The sequence below is a fragment of the Spermophilus citellus genome, assembly GCF_964194105.1.
Source record: "Spermophilus citellus genome assembly, chromosome: 1".
Lineage (NCBI taxonomy): Eukaryota > Metazoa > Chordata > Mammalia > Rodentia > Sciuridae > Spermophilus > Spermophilus citellus.
Window position 1 is genome coordinate 159,321,075 of NC_138182.1, and position 18,485 is coordinate 159,339,559.

Sequence of the window (18,485 nt, forward strand, 5' to 3'; positions counted from 1 at the left end):
TCACAGGGGTACCTTGCTGTAATCCTTGCTCACAGAATCAAGAGATTTTAGGAAAAAGGAAAGAATGTGCCATGGCTTGCCCCCAGGGCCATCCCTGACTCTCCGGGACATTCCAGTCCTAAGCCTCTTAGGCTTCCGAGGAGAAGTTCAAACTAGAAAACCCAGTTTTGGAGTGCAGTGGGGACCACCTACCTCCTTTGGCCTGATCTAATACCACCGTCCCAATAAAAGCTATATATTTTTTTTTAAACACAAGCAATTTCTGGGTGAGAGGAATGGGGAGTGCTCTGGTAGAGTCCAGAACACTTCCTTGGGATTCTTTAGGCTTCTTAGGACCCAGTTCTGAAGCTTCCTGTCAAATGGGGTTCCCCAGCTGTTCTGGGTGAGAGCTGGGTTGTATTTGGTAGGATGGCTGCCAGAAGGGTACAATGAAATGAAGGAAATAGAGGAACTTTCCCTGTTGGTAGTGCCCATGGCTCTCCTGTCCACGGAATGTTGTCTAGTTGTAGAGAATGGCTGAGCTGAGGGGAAGGGAAGGCTTTGAAAGTGGCAGTGGCTAGTCACATAACCGGGGAGCAAAGAGCCAGATTTTGCTGTCTCACAGCCTTCTCTTCCCAGCAGCTGCTTCCTGGGAAAAGGGCACTCTGAGCCTCTCCTGGAGCTCTCCCCTCCCTATCTTAGAGTCTGGGCAGCCTGGTCTCTAAGCCTGAGTGAGCCCCCTCACTTTTTCCTTGGCAGGAAAGCAACCTGGAGAAAGGGCAGGGGCAACCTAGTCCTCTCCCATGCTCTCCCGGCTGCTTGTAGCTTTGGCCCTTACCCTAGACCTGGGAGTAACTCTAGACCTACATCCTCCACGAAGTGGACAGCAACCTGGAGTTTCCTCCCTCTGGCCCTGGTGACTCTGAGGTCACTGAGATGCCAAGAGAATATCCAATTCTTATTTTCTCAGAAAAGTGGGCTCAAGTATCTTTTAGATTAAGGGAATTCCTGAAGTAGGAAAATCTTGGAACCCGAATTTCAGCCCATTTCTGCAATCTGGGCCTTGGGGTCCTGGCCTTGCCACAACATAATCATCTCCAAATTTGAGACTAGCTAATTTCAAAATTTGGAGACCCGTTTCTAGAGAAGCGACTGGGTGCTCAGGTACCCTTACACCAACCAAACCCGGGAGATAGCCGCGGAAACATCTTTATTGGACTTTGCGAAGAGCACTTGGGTTTTCTCTCAGCGGAAGGAAAAGCTTAGCCTGTGCCAGCGAGGGCAAGTCGCAATAGGTTGGGGGCACCTCGGAATGAGGCGGCCGGACATTGAGGTCCCGGGCGAAGAGAGCTGGGGCTCTGGCCGATGTCTGCTGCTCTTTTGCGGCATTGCTGGCCAAACGAACGAACGAACGAATGAAGCGGTTTCGTTTAGAAAAAATACCCTCTTGACGCGAAGCTACGGCCGAAGTCCCCCGGCCGTCCAGAGGGGCCAACGTTTCCACTCGTGGTGGGGCCCCCATCTCTGGGCGCGACCGGTAGCCGCGGGCGGCCCTCTCGCCTGCCGCTTTCTTCCGGAAGCCCCCTGCGTCCCGCGCTGCCGCGAGGGGCTGCGAAGAACTTCCAGGGCTGTACCTTCACGGGGCCAGAACCCGCGCCCCCGAGGCTGCTGCCTTCCTGGGGTGCCTGGGGTGCCTGGGGTCGAGGCACAGGGTGGGCCCACAAGATAGATGAGATAGCACCCAGTGACGGCATGCCCTGGGCGCAGGAACGAGTCCTCGCTCTGCCTCGATGGCGCCTGACCTTACACGCGTTGCGCTGTCCGGCGCAGCTGGCTGGACCCCACACACGCCGGGAGCAGACAGCTCAGGACTTGGCTGCTACTCCCGGCGCCCCTCCACCGCGGAGACCCCACGCCCCGAACCCAGAGTCTCTTACCCCACCCGGGCAGCACAGCGTCTGCTGCTCGTCGGCTCCGGGCTCGCCCGCCGCGGACTCTGGCTCAGGTTTCGGCTCTGGCCAGGGCCCCTGACTCTTGCTCTGTGAGCTGCTTCGATCCCCGCTGGTTCGCTACATCCCAGCGCGCAAGGTCGAGGTTGCCTCGGTTCGATCCGCTCCTCCCGCTGCCGCCGCCCGTCGCCCGCGGGGAAGGCGGGGACACGGGCCGGGGAGGCGGGAAAGGGGGGAGGGGAAGCGAGGCGCTCGCCTGAACCGGCTGGGAGGGGGCGGCGTGCAGTCCCACGGGCTAGGGGCCCTGGCCTCCCTACGGACGCAGGCTAAGGTCCGCGCAACTGGAGGCCAGCCCAAGTCCCGGGAGCGCTCCTGGGACTGCGTGTGCAGGGCCCACGCCGTACGCAGACGAAGCCGCTGCGGGTCCCAGCCTGACCCAGCACGCTTTCTCTCTCTGGGCTCAGTTTCCCACCTTGCACATGAGGGGCCGAGCCTGATTTCCGTTTAGTCGGGATCTGGCCGGCGTTTCCCCGGTTCTTGCCAGGTGACCATCAGCCGGGGTTTTGAGAGTCTACCTTTCTTCCTTTCTGCTCAGTCGGCGGGTGGGAGCTGGTCTTGCTTGTTGGTAGGCAGAGTCCGCTGCGCAGAACCTGGCAGCCACGGAGGATAGAGGATCGACCCCAGGGTTTCTCTGTGTAGGGGTGGGGTGTGCTAGGGAGGAGCAACCGCCCGACTTGCCCTGCTTGGGGGATTCCTTCCTTCTCTCTCCTGAAACGCTGGACTGCGGAGGGAAGGGGAGACCGACCCTACCACATAGACCCTTTTGCGTACCCCCTTGTCCAGCCTCAACGCCTTAACACGCTCCAACAGTCATCCTGCTCCAGGCTGGAAAAGTGGGAGGCCTTGACCCATGTGGCCCCGCGGCCCCGCAAGCCTGTTCCTGGATGGCGGCTATAGGGAGGTGGACAGAATTGAGGGGAACTGGGAGTTTGCCCTTCACACAGCCGCATCCCACAGTGTGTTCGGCAGTGCTCCATGGCCGGATAACCTTGCGCTTGAAACCTAGTAGGGGAAACCAATTGGCTGAACCTATTCCTGCTTCCCCAAGTGCCCAGAATGAGACTGCAGCTGTTGGGGACAGTGGGTTGGGACCGCACATCGGGCTGTGGCCTGCCCGCCGACGGCCGTGGGCTTCAGGGCAGCCGCTTAGGTATAAGGTGCCGGGAGATGGCAGCGCGGCGAACCGGCATTAATGTTTCATGAGGTGTAGTCCCAGGCGGCGCCTACCTGCCTGGTTCTCACCCACAGCTGCTGCGGGCTAGGCCGAAGCCCTGCGCCCGCCCAGGCGCCCTGCTGAATGGTGTCTCCAGGGCCGTCTGGCTCGGAACGCAGAGACCCGGGACTCCTGCCCCAATCTCCAAAGCCTGGCTAGGCCGACCTAAGCTCGTTGGGGCCTTGATGTTCAGGCCCTGCGGAGCGGCTCCTGCGCCCTGTGGTGCCGTTGGTGGGGAAGGGGGTTCTCCACAATCATCTCCTCGACCCTCAGCAGCAGGATCCCCTCTCCGGTGGGTGTGTGGAGCTACGTGCTTACGGGTTCTTGAGGGCTAAGAGAGTAGTCTCCAAACTCGCGGCTTGCAGACCTGGACTGGGGACTGCCTGGATGAAAGGCCATCTTTTGACTTGGAGCCTGCGCTGTAAGGATTCTAGCCCTCCCCTCCCCCACATCTCCTTTGGCTGTTTTATGTGTGAAAATGGCCTGTTGGCAGGGTTACCCTCCAGAGTTGCTAAGCTCAGAGGCTTCTGATCCTGTCTTCTGCCGTCTCCCCCCACCACAAGTGCCCAACATCTTCAGCCATAAATGCAACCTTACTATGGAGTCATAGACATCTAACTGAGGTGGCATTCACTTTGGTGTCTGTGGCAGGAAGTTGCACCTTCCTACTCCTGCCTACTAGCCAATTTCCAGGTTTTGTTTCCAGGGGGTAACTGGGCAGTGTGTGAGATTCTCTGTATACCCTTATTCCCAGGCAGTGCCTATGGTCCCCAAAGTGCTGCCTCTGTCACTGGGTGGCCAGAGTTGGAATCTTGTTTTTTTTTTTCCCCTTAGCTATGTGGCTTTGGTTAAGCCATGGAACCTCTCTCAGCCTCAGCTTCCACCTGTGAAATGGGAGAATAATAGCTCCCACTTCCTGAGAGATAAATGAGATGACGAAGGCGAGAGGCTTGGCCCTGAGTCCCTTATGCAGCTGGACTGAATGCTAACAATGACATTTGCCAGGTTGCTGTGCTCTTATTTTTGTTTTTCCTTTCCCAGCATAGTCAAGCAGGTTGAGTCAGGCAAAAGCAGACCCTTTTCTGATTTAGTAGACCTGCCCCTACCCTGCATTTAGCCACTAAGAAGTGTTGGACCAGGAAAACTGAGCAGGCTGGAGGGGTGGGGCTTGACCAGAGCCTAGAAGCCCGGAAGTTCTTGGTGAACTGGGTTGGGCCCAAACATACCTTTTATGATCGTATTTTTCTTTCTTCAAAAAGGAAGGGTTTATAATTGCCCTGTAGGTTTTGACATTTTGGGGTTCATACATTTCTCCTATGAAGGCAGAAGGATGGGGAACAGAGAGAGGAAGATTGAGCTGGATCTATCAGGATGGATTTGAAGATGTGAATCGGGAGCAGATTTTATTTAGAGACAGTTAATAGCAGTAACAGTCCCCCTTCCTGAGTATCAATTTAGCTTTGAACTTGCAAGTGCCTAAGAAAGGGTCAACAGAATTAGCTGACACATTTACTTTGTCTCTTCTTCCAAATTGGCATGCTACCTCTGAAAGAAGTTTTTCTCCTAGTATAGAATTCTGAGATGAATTTGTTACGTGGTTCACACTAAATAAATATTGCTTCAACCACTAAATATAACAGGCAAAATGTCTTCAGCCACAGTTATTTAGAAAGCTATACCAATTCTTCAAGCAATATTTATCTCAATACTTGATAAAAGTAGGGAGTGTCTTTTTCCTTCATAGCTCTTATTATAATAGTATTGAAATTAATATTTGTGTAATGATTGATCAAAATCTGTTGCTTCTACCAGCTGTGACTGCCTTGAGAGCATGATCTATCCTTTCTTGCCAACTATAAGACCCTCCCTACAACAGGCAAGAGGATTTGGTGAAGTTGCTTGGCTGGGTGCAGGTTACATGCCCACTCTTGAACCAATCACTTTATGGGGGAAGAGTGGCTCAGTGATGTGGTTGGCCAAGGTCACAGACTCCTCCCATGACAAAGGTGTGGGGAGTTCCCTATGGGAATGAATACTGGCCACCTTCCTCCAAGAATCCTAGTGGCTACTTGGAACAAGTTCTCTGAGCTGGTGGTAGGGAAGGAGATGGTTTTCAAAGAAGCTCCTGCTCTGTGGAGGTACTCAGGCGACTGCTGATGGTCTGGGTAGGTATGGGAAGCCCATCAGAATTATTCCTGCACTCATCTATGGGGAGAGATGGAAGGTTACCAGATAGTCTCAGAAGGATCAGAGTCTGGTGACTACCTATAGGGTTGGGTCCACAGAGCAAGGATGGGAAACCTATTTGTACTCCTTTTTTCATCCATGAGAAGGAGTGAGTTGGAAGCTCTAAGATTGGAGGAGAATCTTTAGGATAAGGTAAGACATTAATGTGTTTGATTAGTAATCTATTGCACTCTGAGATTTCTGGCAGCCAAAGCAAAAAGAGGTTCATTTAGGCATTTTTTTTTTAATTGCAGTCCTGTGAGTATTTTGCATAAAATGGAGGAAGGAGCCCTGGTCTTGAACTCTCCTAGACTGGCCTCTCTCAGGTCAGCAAAAATTTAGAAAGAATATATTTCATGCCTGAGATTGCAGAGATGGATGGTTCCTGCTCATTTACGTTGAGCAGAGGAAGCTGACCCACAAACAACTGTTTTTGGAGTACAATGCTGGAGAACAAATCTGCAGCCTGGTATTGCAGGGTGCTGAGTGACATTCTAAAGAGTTTCATGGAAAGTTTGTCCATCCCCCTGGGCTCCCCTCCCTAAAAAATAGCATGTGCACCGGGGGTGGTGTTCCATGCCTATAGTCCCTACAGCTTGGGAGGCTGAGGCAGGAGGATCCTGGTGAGTTCAAAGTCAGCCTCAGCAATTTAGCAAGGTCCTACATAACTTAGTGAGACCCTGTCTCAAAATAAAAAATAAAGTCAGATAGAGTGATGCATGCCTGTAATCCTAGTGGCTGGGGAGGCTGAGACAGGAGGATCTCGAGTTCAAAGAAAGCCTCAACAAAAGTGAGGTGCTAGGCAACTCAGTGAGACCTTGTCTCTAAATACAATACAAAACAGAGCTGGGGATAGGGCTCAGAGGTCAAGTGCCCCTGAGTTCAATCCCTGGTATGAATGAATGAATAAACAAACAAACAAACAAACAAACAAATAAATAAATAAGAAAGAAGGGCTAGAGATGTAACTCAGTGATTATGCACTTCTCTGAGGTGAGAGACACTGTGGTTCACGTGACAATCTAAATGATAGTCACAATGGCTACGTAATAGCCACTTGACTACTGGGGACAGGTGGCAAAGCAGAGCAAGGGGGAAGAGGAAGTTGGAGAATTAAGTGGAAAACAGATGCCACAGAGCTTCATAATCCTTGGTGCGGGGGTGGGGGGTGTTATTCCGAAGGCAAAGAAGAATAGAGGGAGGATTGAAACAGCGAGATATCTGGTTAGATTTATATTTTAGAAAGATCATACTGCCTTGAGAATACAGGATGGACTTGAAGATGTGAAATGGGAGCAGATTATTGCAATATCATTCACTTTGCCGCTCCATCTGTCCTTCCGTTTCTCCATCAGTCCATCTGCCTGTCCATTCATCCACCATGAGTAGAGGAGGCCAGAGCTTGGCATGGAATTATGAAGGTGAGAAGTTAAGGGGGCTCCACCTTTCTGGGGCTGCCTCTTGGAGGACCTTGTTTTACCCATCTGGCTCTTGGCCAGTGCCTCGGTAGCTTTCCAGGTATCTGCATGCTGCATGGGTGCTTGGGGCTTGAAGGGGCACAGCCACTACTGCAGACAGACAATTTGGGGAGCTTGTAAGGGTGAGCAGTCCTTTTGGAAGCTTTTAAAATAATTAGTCCTCCCTACACTGGCTGACTGGCTGACGGCAGCCTATTAGCCCTGAGTTGGAAATTCTGAATTGTTTCATGACAATTGAAAACATGATTGGAGACTGACTGGGAGGGAGCTACCCATGAAATATTTATGCTTCCTCAGTATTATGGGGTTGTTCCCCTTCAGCTTGGGAATCCTGGAGGCATAGGGCTGGTGGCTTCCAAGTGACTGTTGTGTTCCTGGGGATCCATGGGCTGATGTCCCTGTGGACAGGTGGGATGTGTTTTTTGTGCAGAGCTGTGAGGTTGGTTTGGGGACCTGCCCTGACTCTGCACATCAGCACTCCGGCTTTACTAGAGAAGTCTTCCCAGAAGAGGTTTCCCAGGCTGAGCTTGGAAAAGGAGTAAAAGTGTGAACAAAGGAGCAAAATGAAGTTATGCCCTGCAGAGTCTGGTCCAGAGTCCGTTAGTGAGCCAGTGGTGGGAGGCACAGATGGCTGGGCAGGGCAGCAGAGGGCGAGCAGGAACATGGACTGGAATCCAATTAGCAAAGGTCCTGAATGCAGGCTGGGCAGCCCCAGGCTGGTACGGAAGGTGCTTGAAGGTGCAGAACGTGGAGTCCAGTTCTGCATGGGACAGAACTTGGGGACTGGTGGTGCTCTGTATGTTCACGTCTGGTCCAGATTCTTCCTGTTACGGAAGGCTCACTGTCAATCAGACTAAGTGTGAATTCCAGTTCTGCTCCCTTAGCATTGTGAGCCTTGTTTTCTCAGCCGGTCAATGTAGGATGCTGAGTTCTTGCCTTGCAGGGCTGTGAGATATGGGGATGACCAGATGTGGAGGACTGACCCTCAGCCATAGGCTCACATGTTCCTCAGGAGCAGCCCTTTGTAGATCATGTGGTGTGCCAAGGCTAGAGTTTTGTGCATCCTTTTCCTCTGCAGAGCATTTTAAGTACTCTGTGTTTTCTCCTTCTCTGCAAATCCTAAATAAATATTCATGCTGGGAGGGTGTGTGCTGGCCTGGCAGGCACCTCTGATGGGTGAGGTGCCCTGGGGTTCTTGGTAAGGGACTCCAGATACCCACTCCAGATACTCCTAGGGGTGGAACTCTACCATGGCAGAGGAAACTAGTGGCTAGCACCTGCATGACTGCCTGATCTCACAACCTGCTCAGAGAGCATGGGTCTGGTGGTCCTTGCCTCTTTTAAACTCCCTTAGTCATTTGTGATTCAGGTCGGCCAGCATCTGTTGACTACCTACTGGAGGTATGCAGAGGGGCTGATATTTTTGAATGCCAGCTGTATGGTAATCTATGCTGGGCTCTTTATATCAGGCCACTTCCTCATCAGAACAAATGGTGAGCCCATTTTCCAGATAAGGAACTCAAACTTGGAGAGGCCCAGTAACTGGACCAAGATCTCAAATAATAGTAATAATAATACCAGCTCCCATAGATTGAGCACCTGAGTGTCAGGCCTTGGCTGACATCATCCTGTGTGTCTGCTCCTTAAGTTCTCAAAGCAGATGTATTGAACCAGGGTTGTTTTGATTTTAAGGATCAAGCAGTTGAGGAGCCCTGGGCCTCTGGGCTCTGTGTCCCAGCTGTCCCCTTCCTTGTGCCTTGGGCTGTGGATTTGGAGCTAGCCACACGATGGCCTGCAGGTGAGCAGGTTCCCCACTGTGTTCCCCCTACTGACACAGGGATACTGAGATCCAGACCAGCCCCCCTCAGAACTTCTCTACCCTCTGGGGCCTCCATCTGCATAGGCTTCTCTGTCTGTCTCCTCCCTGGTGCTGATTATGAAATCAGGGTCTCTCATCTTCTAAGAGTACCTGCCTTTCTGGGGGCTGTCTGCCTGCCTAGTAGCAAAGACCAGGGCACATTGACCTGACTGCCTGGGTGGGACCATCCCAGAGTGCCCAGACCACAGGGTGGGGTCAGCCCCTCCACTGGATGGTGGAGCTGGGGGGTAATTCATAGTGGGGTGCTCCTGCCTCCCTTTCCTGCCCTGTTGGGGTCTAGCTCCTACTCAGCCCCCACAGGCCTGGAGTCTTCACAGTCCCTCTTCCCCTCTCCAAAATATGCTTAAACTCAGTGCCACATAGGAGTGACTGTCTGAATGGATGTAAGACAGCATGGATGTAATTCTTGTCCTGGGGGAGGTGCCTGATCCCGAGGGACAACGGTGGTATTTGGGCAGGGTGGAGGGAAGCTGGACTTCTGGTGGGTAAAGAGGCTTCCACCTGGTATACCTGGGACCTGGGGCCACTGAGGATGGGGGCTCCTGTTGAGCCGTAGGGGTGAAGCTTGTCTGTGCACAGAGCCTAGATCTCTGCTGAGTAGACAAACACAAGGTAAGGGGACGAGTCTTGACAAATGTTTGCCAAGTCTCTGGCTGACTTGGGAGTCAGGAGTGAGCTTGTTTGGCAGAACAAAGGGGAAAGCAGCCTCCAAGGGGCCATAAATAGAGAGGAAGGAGGAGTGGCCTGGGCCTGAAGGCTCCATGGGACCTTGTCCCCAGGCTAGCCTCTGTGGAAGCCTGCCACTATTCTGTCCTGTGTGCCCTGGGCCAGCTGGCCAGAACCTGGACCATGCTGGTGGCAACTTTTCTGTCCTCTGAGTTGTATGTCTCTGGGAGCCCCTGGGTCAATCTGAGTGGGTGTGGATAACTTGGAATGTCAGGGTGACCTGTCCATCCCAAGATCTCTCTTCCTTTAGGAACCAGGAAGTTCGATTCAAGCCAACACTGGCAAAGCTTCCAAGAGGCAGAGCTGATCTGGCACTGAGGCTCAGGAGCTTGTGATACCTGGATATGCCCAGGCTGAGAGGAGCCCCAATACCTCCCCATCCAAACTGGGCAGGGATGACTTCTCTTTTTCTCTGCCTATAGTGCAGACAAATATGGCCACCCACTTCTTCAAAGGAGGGCAGGACAGAATAGTTGGAGGGTGGCAAGGCAAGCTACTTCCCACTTGGGCCTCAATTTTTTTTTCCACCATAATATGGGCTTCTCAGACTTCGCCAGAACCCCCCACCCCAGAGAAGGGATTATTGTGAGCCTCAGGGGAGGCATGGTGGACCTGGGGATCAGAGAGGGTGTCTGAGAGGAGCTTTGCTTAGAGCAGACAGGAATGGTGTTTAGCAGAGAACGCATGAGAGGCAACTCATGGAGATGAGGATGTGGGAGGGTTGGGGACCTAGTTCAGTGCACAAGCCTAGAGTGCTCATGGGAGTGTGATGGGAGTTAGACTGAAAGATCAGTGAGCTCAGAATGCCAGGACAAGGAATCCTCCAGGCAACAGGGAGCCGCTGAGGATGCTCCCCTCTGAAGGGGGACAGGGCAAGAGGGAGCTGAGCAGGTCTGGTGAGGGCTGGTGGAGTTCTAGGGAGGGCCCCTGGCTTTCTCCTCTGGACTGGAAAAGGAGGTCCCCTGGCAGGGAATGGGGAAGGCCCAATCTCTGTCTTTACTCCTGGCCTACTTAGCAGGTTTGGGGTCTCACCCTGTCCCGAGTAGAGTCACCTAGAGCCCAAACTCTGGATCCTGGGATCTACATCAGGGAGGATGTCTGTGCTGCCAGGGCCTTGCTCTGTCTCACCACACTTGCTCAGAGATACTGTGTCCCCGGTGCCTAATCTGCTTCAAGGAGCCCACTCCACAGGCCTTCAGGAAGGGGAGAGGAGGCCAGGAGACCTGGTAGAGGAAGTGGCAGTGCTCTCTCCCATCCTGAGCTCTGTTGTGAGCCCACCTGGTGTTATTGTGGGACAGTCACCAGATGCAGAGGTGGGCTGAGAACTCAGCGCCTTAAGAGGGCAAGGACTAAGCCAAGGTCATACACTTTCTTTCATTCAGCAACCTCAGGGGGCCCCCACCTGGCCAGAGTTCCATCTTGGTCTCTGGTGTGGCATAGGGAAGTCCCCTTCAGCTATCCACACCCCATCCTGTAGGAGGGGAAGAAGGGATTTGGGGGTAGCCGGGCCACAAGTGTGTGGGGAACTGCTTCATGGGAAAATTAGTGACTTCTCCTCTGTCCTGGGGGATAGAGGAATCCAGGCCTTGGCCTTTGGGGAGCTTCCTGCTGGGTTGTGGGTCTGCATTTCTGGGTTCTCTGCTTCCTACTCACATTTCTGTTCTGTCTTTACTCCCTGGGGGGCCTGGGATGGGGTCTTCTGAGAGTGGGGTAGAAGGTGGGAAGTGAAATTCCCATGACTCCTGCCCACTTCTTTGCACAGATGTGGCTGGTTGACTAGCAGGTCTGATCCTAAACCCCGCTCCCCCCCCACTAGGAACTGAACTCAGGGGTGCTCGACTCCTGAGTTACGTCTCCAGCCCTTTTTTTCTTTTTATTTGAGACAGGGTCTCAGTAAGTTGCTAAGACTGGCCTCAAACTTGTAATCCTCCTGCCTTAGCCTCTTGAGTGCCATGCCACCCCTGCCTGATGGTCAATCCTGGTATGATTTTAGAAAAAAAATTTATTGTGTGGACTTAAAAACAACAGCAGCAGCAACAACAACAACAAAGCCTGTTTCAAGACCCTTTGGGAGGAAGTGGGTATGCACAAGTAAAATGATTATATCCTATACATGAACAACTTTAAAAGTGACATTTGAAGAGCTGTGTTGAACAATTTAAAAAGGGGCAAGTTCTTGGATTCTCAACATGTACATAAATTTTTGTAGCAGCTTTTCTTGGAATAGCAAAAGTCTGGAAACTACTAAAGTATCCTGTTATAACAGGTGAATGGTGAAAAACTGGTTCATCCACAGGTTCATGGGACACTATTCAGCAATAAAAAGGAATGGCCCTTTTGATTCTTTCTGGCTGAATCTTGAGGGCATTATGTTGAATGAAAAAAGTCAATCTCAAAAGATCACATACTGAATGAATCTATTTATATAACATCCTCAAAATGACACACACACAAAAAAGATTTTCCTTTGCTCTGGGATCCAATTCAGGGTCTTGAATGTGCTAAGCACATGTTCTGCCATCCAACTACACCCCTAGCAAAAAGACAAAAATTTATATGTGGGAAGCTGGTTAGTGGTTGCCAAGAGTTAGGTATGGTAGGGAGGAAAGGTGGTTGGTGTGACTTTAAGGGTCATGGGAAGGAGATTTTTGTGTCAATGGACCAGTTCATTCTCCATTTCATGAGCTCACACATGTGATGACACAGAACTGTAGGCACACTTGAAGCCAATGTCAACTTGCTAGTTTTGATAGTGTGCTAATAACCCATGTAACTACTGGGGGAAATTGGGTGAAGGATACAGGGGGTGGGGTGGGTGAACCATGTCTGCTCTCTTGGAAGCTTCTGTGAACTTATATTATTTGAAAGTAAAAAGATTTAAAAAAACCCCTAAAATAAATAAACAAAAAAACCCCAACAGTTTTGGGTTCTGCTTAGGAGGTAAAGGGCATGTCTGCATAGCACAACAGAAGCTGCTGTGGGAACCCCTGGGAAGGAAGCAGGGTGCGAGCCTCCTTGTGGTAGGCAGAGATGAAGGGCTGCTGTGCCCATGCAGCAGATGCGAGTCGCCCTGAGCCAGTCTGGGGCTGCCTCCTGTGGGATACACAGACCAACGGCTGGCTGACACAGGCTCATCCCAAGGAAGAATGGGGTAGCAGGGCCGCTGTGCCTGGGAGGGAGGGAGAAGAATGTAGCATTTGTCTTTAGGTCTTCTGAGCCACATGGGGACGACCAGGGTGTCAGAGGCGCTGAGGGCGGCACAGCGCTGGTGTGCTGCTGTTTCCTTCAGCCTCTCCCTTTGGGTTGCCCAGTGGTAGGCACCTGCACCCTGTTCCTCAGGGAGTGTCACAAACTCAGCTGTGCTACTGGAGACCTGTGGAGCCACTAGGGTGCCTGGCTCTGTTGCCAGGGAGAAGCATCCGTGCTCGCCCTCTGCTGCCCTGCCCAGCCATCTGTGCCTCCCACCACTGGGCTCACTCACGGACTCTGCATCACACTCTGCAGGGCATAACTTCTTATTGCTCCTTTGTGCACGCTTTTACTCCTTTTCCAAGCTCAGCCTGGGAAACCTCTTCTGGGAAACCTTCTCTAGCATCCCTCCCCTAACCACAATCCTATCTACTCTGATGCTCTGTTGGCCCAATCCAGAGTTTTGCACTGAGGTTCATTTTTGGTCACACCCTGGGCTCCTTGGGAGTCAGGACTATACCCTTCTTCAATCTGACTCCTTCCTCCCAGCATGGTAGACAATGTAAGAAGCCCAGTAAGGTTTGTCACACATATAGGGAGGGCAGGGGTTAGGGCCACCGTCATGCAGGTAAGACTGATCTGAAAGGACACAGCCAGTCTGGGAAAACAAGCAGTGAATTCTGGCATCTTAGCTATTTTCGCCCAGTCACCCAGTAAGAAGCTTGCTCCTGTTTGTTGAACTCCTTCTGTGTGCCCCATTCTTCCTGAGTCATTTTACAGAAAAGGGAGGATTCAGGGAGTTACTGCATCAGGCAGCAAGGGGACGAGCTGGGATTCACACCTAGGTTGGCTTGATGAGACCTCCTCCCCTCCTTCCCTGTGTTTTTTAACCACGACACCATACTGGCCAATCCAGGATGACAGAGCCGCAGCTGCAACCTGGATGCCATCCCAGGCCCCAGAAGGAGAACTTGGCTCTGCTGGGGGAGCCCTTCATTGGGTTTTGGGACAAGGGATCCAGAGTGTCCTGATGGGGGCTGCTGACTGGTCTCAGGAGCACCTCAGTCCCAGTCCCAGCTCTGCTTTTATTTTCACATGGCTGCAGCTGGGTTAGGGTCTCCAAAGGGCCTGGAACTGCACATTTACTGCCGAGCTCAGGAATGTCTTGTCCGATCCAGATCTGGGTGTCTGGGGAATGGCTGCCTGCACTGGGAGGGACTCAGGTTATCTTGATCTCCAGATGAGGTGGTATCTGCTCACACAGTTGCTGGGGAAGGCTCTTTGCCTTGGATCTTGCTCACTCTCTCCTTCCGGCCTCTGATAAAGAGCCCCAAACACAGGGCCGTAAAGTTGGCCATAAAAACTGGAGAAGAAGTGCTGGCGCAGCTGGCTTATCAAAGTGCATCACGGACGCCCGCCAGGGCTCCCTACTTCAAGTTTATTTCTCCTCCTCTGCTTTCTCTCAGAAGGTGTCTCGTAAACAGCTAAGAGGGTCATTTATAAATGTCTTCTGCCTCTCCTTCCAGCACAGGCGCTGCTGCTTTGCTCTTTCGCTTCCTCCAGGTACAGGGATGGTAAAGAGATGGTCCAGACATTCAGCAGGGTGACCTTTGTCTCCCTTCTCCTGGGTGCCAGCAGGGAGGAGAAGTGGAAGCAAGGGGGGTGTCCTGTATCCCCAGGTAGGGATGAGGCTCTCAAAGGTGAGTGACGTTGATCTCTTTGACCCTGGTCCTGCCTGCATCCTCCCAACTCCCGTGGTATTGTTGGGGTAGGGGAAGGAGGTTGAGCTGACTCTGGGGAGAGCATGCTTCGCTGTGGCCTGTCCTTGGTAGTCAACCTATGCCACAGAATCCATCTCAGGGCATCATAACTGAAGGGACTTCAGAGAGATTGCTTTGTTCAAGTCTTGCATTATTCCAGAGATGCCCCAGGGGTGGCAGGGAGCACTTTTAAGAGGTCTCAGAGTGAAGTAGAAGTGGAACCAGGAGCAGAAATTGGGACTTCTTGCTTCCCTACTGGGTGGAAGAAGCACACCCTTATAAACATAACAGCAATAATCCCTTCTGTTTGTGGAGCATGTTTCAGGATTCAAAAGGCTGTAATGGTTCCCATTGTATCTGATCTTTGCAGCGGCTCTTTGTGCAAAGTGAATTATTCCCATTTTACAGATAAAGAGAACAGTACTCATTAGGTGCTGGATGCTTGGGGTCATGCAGCTTGTCAGGGGCTTCTGTTGACCACAAAACAGCTGTGTTCACTCCTTGCCCCTTCCATTCTTCACAGGATTTTCCTTATGAGTTTCATCTCATTCATTTTCAAAGAGGGTCATGGGACATAATCTAAACACAGCCCTCAATACCCTAGTCCGCCCGCCTGAACCTCCCCACCTGTCAAGCCCAAGCTTCATAATCATGAGATAAAGCAGAGTGAGGTACTTCCTCTGGCCTCTGTCCCACTTCCTGGGGTGGGGGTTGTTTGGGTTCTTGCCAGGTGGGAGGCTTGTGGCTGCATAGGACAAACCCCTAAGTGGTGAGAGGCACTGGGGACTCTGGGCCATGGCTAAGAGGGTCCCAGATTTGGAACGTGAGTGGCGGGGTAGTCAGAGTACGTGTGGGAGGGGCGCTGGCTGCAGAAGCAGAAACTTTGCTGAGTTCCACGGCTCCCTGGCAGCAGTCCAGTGTTTGGCACTAACTGGTACACTCAGGAAATGCAAATGGCACAATTTAGTCCGTTCCCCTGTGGTAGAGAGGCGAATGCACCTGCCTTGACTACAGAGTGACTTCCTCTTTGTTATATCTCCTTTTGTTAAACGGTATCTAAGTATTTTATCATATTGATTTGGAAATGACCCCTCCCCTCAGTCATGCAGAAGTGTTTCCACCTTGGTTGCCCCTCCCCCCAGCAGGTCTTGGGGGCTTGGAGGTTTTTCTCTTGTTCATCCACCTTTTAAAATTTTATTTTATTTTATTTTTAGATAGGGTCTTGCTGAATTGCCTAGGCTGCCTTCAAACTTGTGGTCCTCCTGCTTCAGCCTCCTGAGTTGCTGGGAAGACAGGCATGCATGGTGGCACTCTGCTGGTCTCGCTATGCACCTCTTGGTCTTGCACAGGGTGCGAGCTCAGTCTGCATTTCTGTACTTCCTGAGTTAACACTTTCCAAAGGTGATTCCTTCATGTAGCCTGATTTGATAGGTGAACAACTCTCTACAAATAGTTTCTCCATGTTTCGGGAGCATGAGTTCTATCTTTACTCAAGAGAAAAGAGGTACTGTGTGGTCTGCAGACTTAGCTGGCCTGCATAGAGAGCTGGCGGCTGAGCCGTGGTTAGCATCCTGGCCTCAGTGTCTCTTTTTTGCCCCTTATTTCTTGCTCTCTCTAGGTTTAACTTGCTGAGCGGTTAGGGGATGTGCCGGCTGCTGTGGCTGAGACCCTCGAGAGGCCGTGCGGGGGAGGCCCTCCTGCCTGCCTGGTGCCTGTAATTTATTTGAATTATCTCCACAGATGAGCCCTGATTTAGCAAACAGTCTAGAGTAAACCTCAGCTTGAAGACAAATACAATTGACACCGGGCTTGAGTGGTTCAAAGGTTATTGGCACAAAGCTGTCGCTTTGTTTAGCAGAGGGGCTGTATTTATGACGGGTGATACGGCAGTGCCATCCATAACTAGCCGGTGAGCAAGGCTGACGTCGGACCAGAGACAGCCTATTTACACTGAGCCAGGAGTTTAGTTTCTCTGCTGGGAAATGCAAAGGCAATTCAATTCTTGGCCAAGTTGGTTTATGGGATGCTGGCTTAGGTCTGGTGTCATAATTTGGGTCATCGGTTAACCTTGCTAGGGATGGATAGCACCATTGAAAGCGGTCGTTTCCTGGGGCTGTAGCAAAGTGGGCTGGGGAGAGCAAGGAGGGGTCCTTGGGGATGTTTGCAGGACCTGATCAGTGTGTTTCACTTTGACCCTAACTTAAGACTCACATACTCTGGAGTGGAGGCAACTCTGAGCAATTGGGTCCTGGGACTTGCTTATTGCCTGTGTCTCCTGGATTCTGTGGCTAGTTTAGGGAAAAGGAACCGTGGGTGGGTTCCACGCCCTGAAGAGAGGCATGTGGCTGCAGTGCTGGACAGGCAGGTTTTAAAGATACCAAACTCCTTTGGAGAGAAATTGTCCCAGAATGAGCTGTGGTGGTAAGGGGCCATGATCAGCACTGGCAGAGGTAGGTGGGGTGACTACCAAAGCCTGGCCTCTGGTTTGGACCTGGAGAGGAGCAGGCACACAGTGCATATCAGGGGCTTTGCAATGTGTTTCTGTCATGACCCATTCAATTGCACTGCCTGGAGTCCACCCTATGGAAATCATTATAGATGTGGACAGAGATTCATGCACTTAGATGTTCACTGTAGCATTATTTATAATAGCACAAAAAAGAAAGCAGCTTAAATGCTCAACAATGGGGGAATTTTTGTTCTATTAATTATGACATGTTAGTTAAACGGAATATTGCATATTGATTCAAATCAATGTATATGAAGACTCTTTAGTGATTTGTCAAAATGATTCCGAGTAGGGGGAAAGAACATTTTATAAACTGTAAAGTGTGTTTTCTGTTGTGTAAAACAATCTACAGAGGAGGGAAAGACCACAATATAGGTGGACACTAGCTCAGGTGGTGGGGTTGGGATGTTTTAATTCTCATACTTCTTTGTAGAATGCATTTTGTATACACGTATTTGTATTTTTTATATAAATTATATTTTTGAGTGTTTTAAAATTCTCTTCATGGAATATATTTTAAATTTCTACTAGAGATATGTACTACTTTTCATCCTCCAAGAATAATTATTAAATAAATAAACAGAAATCCAACTTCTCCAGGTCTCAGTATCTCTGGGCATAAGAGGGGATGCTAGGCTGCTCTGATTTTGCCTGGGCTCAAGTTCTAGGCTAGCAAGAATGACCCTTGGGGCAGTGATGGCAACCTGCCCATGATCACTGTGTCCTAGGTCTGATAGGTCACCTAATTTTAGTGCCTGCTGGGGCAGCTGCCTAAGTGTGGCCCAGCTGCTGGGCAGACAGTCAGGGTGGTGTTGGCAGCGTCTCTGCCAGGTTGCTGAAGTCAGAGAACAGCTTGGGACCTGGCTGGCTAAGTCACAGAGCCACAGGGGGATTCTCAAGTGTCTGTGATACAGAACATCACACCCTGTGTTTGGCAAGAAATTTACTAGTCAGGATCCAGGACGGAGTGGAGGTGAAGGGGGGACCCTTGGGGAATGAGGGAGAAGAAAGGGCCATGGACTGGAAGTGCTGAAATTTCAGCACGCTGGAATTCCTGAAGCCAGCCTGCCCTCAGGGGTTTCCAATTTATAGCTTGAACTTGTCTCTCGGCCTGAACCCATCTGTCAGTTGGGGACTTGGATGGAAACACGAACATTTCCCCAAAAAGGTCTTGGCTGATGGCCTCTTCTGATAGCAGGCATTAGTGGGCACCACGTCCTAAACCAGAATAGCTGGAGGCGTGGGGTCTCCAGGGGTGTGAACTTGAGAACATCTTTACTGGGAAGAAATTTCAAGGGCAAATAGAGAGCAGGGCTCAGTGACAAGGGAGGGTAGACCTCCTTCCTTGTCTCCTTCAGCCTCCTATCATCTGCTTTACAAGTCAGGCTCTTTCTCAATCCAGATCTTTTTTGTCACTTTCCCTCTCACTTGGCTCTGTGAATAAAGCCAACCCCCACCCCCAGGACAGCATTCAAGACTGTTCCCACTGTGGTCTCAACTTACTTTCCACTCATGTG